Consider the following 2,312-nt stretch of genomic DNA (forward strand, 5'->3'; position numbering starts at 1 on the left):
TACAATCTAATCAATAACACCTTGTGGAAAGAGAATACAAAACTGCTACTTAAACAAGCTTCTCCATGAGGGTGGTGGGAGGAAGAAAGATCCACTCGATGATCATAAGACCCTGTACTTAGTTTCTAACTGCCACCCGAAAACCAATCAAGCACAAGAACAAGCATACGTATCTAATTAAATTGCCTTGTTTAATAGAGAAGTAAAAGACATACTTCAGTTAAGTATCTGAACATAACATGTGTTCCAAGTCGAGATGGTCATTGGGATTGGTGACAATTGACACGGCCATATAAGTCATGTCAGGCTTCTAAATTTAGACCTCTTCACAGATTGAGCAGCATATGATTAACATGAATGCAACAAATATGTTCTGTAAGAAAATCATAATTTGCAGAACTTTGCTTAGTGATAACAGATGACATTGGGAGCCATGAACAGAACTTTAGGGATTGTTGCCGTTAGCTTCTTCAGCACCAAGAACTATCATAGCTTGTCTGTGCTTAACATTCCAATGAGCGTATCATCGTGTTCTAATTATTCACCAGATAGATCCAGTTCAGTAAAAAAATAGGCACTTTGTCATGCACATGAGAGGAAATTGAAGCAATGTTGACGGTACAAAATCGCCCTATACCAAGAAACAACAACTGAAAATAAAAAACGCATTTTCCCCAAAATTCATGATCCGATGAAGAAATTAAATCCTACAGATAATCACACCATCTCAAACAAATCAAAATATATTATTTCACTTCAATTGCAAATGTAAATCTGACAGCTAATGTTTCAAATTAATCCGAAAATGTGCTGTTAATTGTTGATAATCATCAAGGAAAACATATCATTTCTCATTAATCAATCAAAATTAATATCATTCTACATTACCATAACAAGGAAACATTTATTTCATTCCAATACTACAGTAGCACCAACTTCTTTGAGCTTCTGCACGATCTTCTCGGCCTCATCTTTTAGCACCCCCTTCTTAACAACCACAGGCGCTTTCTCCACCAAATCCTTAGCTTCCTTGAGACCCAAATCCGTAAACGCCCTGATCTCCTTAATCACCTTAAGCTTCGCCGATGCATCAAATTNGTGTGATGCAGGGACTGTAACACCATTGGGGAGATTTATAGATGTATTGATGGGTCTAGGTGAAGAATGGTATAGAAGTGGTGAACAGATCATGTGATCTGTTGCACCCGTGTCAAGAATCCAAGAAAAACTAGAATGTAATGTAGAAGATGTAGAATTACAGTAAGATAAATGTGGTGTAGGTTGTGTTTTACCAGAAAAGTGAGATGTAGAGGCAAGATTAACAGCTGGTTGAACAATATTCTGGTTAGAAGAATCAACTGGTGTTGGATTAGCAAGTGTCATTAACTTCTGAAATTCCTCTGGAGTGAAAGAAAACTTTTGTTGCTCATTGCCATTCTGTTTATGGGCCTATTGATTTGTAAGGATAGCATGTGCAGAGACATTCCTTCTTCCTTTTGGTCCAGTCCAGCCAAGAGAATATCCATGCAGTTGGAAACATTTATCCATTCTATGTCCATTATAACCACAGTAAGTGCAATGTACGGTAGATGTCTTGGGCTTATCCTTGAATGATTTTGGCTGGTAACTCTAATGATTGGGTTGCTTAACCATCAAAGCATGCGTCTCACTGTTTATGACAGAATATGTAAGTTGTCTCTGGCTTTCTTCTTGAAGTAGTAGAGAGAAGACTTTGGCTATGCTAAGTAGGGGGACCATAAGGAGCAACTAGTTTCTAACGGATGCAAAGGAATTATTTAATCCAACCAAAAATTTGAGAACATAATCAGATTGTTGTCGAGCTTGTAGGTATTTAAGCAATTCACAGGTACATGATGCCATCTTTCCACATGTACATGTTGGAAATGGCCTATAGCTCATGTATTCATCCCAAAGGGTTTTAAAATTGCTGAAATATTCAGTAATAGACAAAGAACGTTGACTTATACAGCTCAAAGACTTTTCAAGATGAAAGACTCTTGGTCCATCACTCTTAAGATATCTTGTCTTGAGTTCATTCCAGAGATCAACAACAGATGACACAAATAGCAAGTTGTTTCATATATCTTTAGAGATTGAATTCATCAACCAAGAAAGAACTAGGTTGTTCGCATGCAACCATGCCGTATGATAAATGGTTTGATCAGCAGCAGGAGGGGTGATAGAGCCATTAATGAATTTTACCTTGTTCTTAACTATCAAAGCCATTATGATTGATCGACTCCAGGCAACGTAATTTTCTCCATTAAAGATTTCTGATACTAATAAAGTAC

The sequence above is a fragment of the Olea europaea genome, chromosome 2 (genome assembly GCF_002742605.1).
Source record: "Olea europaea var. sylvestris chromosome 2, O_europaea_v1, whole genome shotgun sequence".
Lineage (NCBI taxonomy): Eukaryota > Viridiplantae > Streptophyta > Magnoliopsida > Lamiales > Oleaceae > Olea > Olea europaea.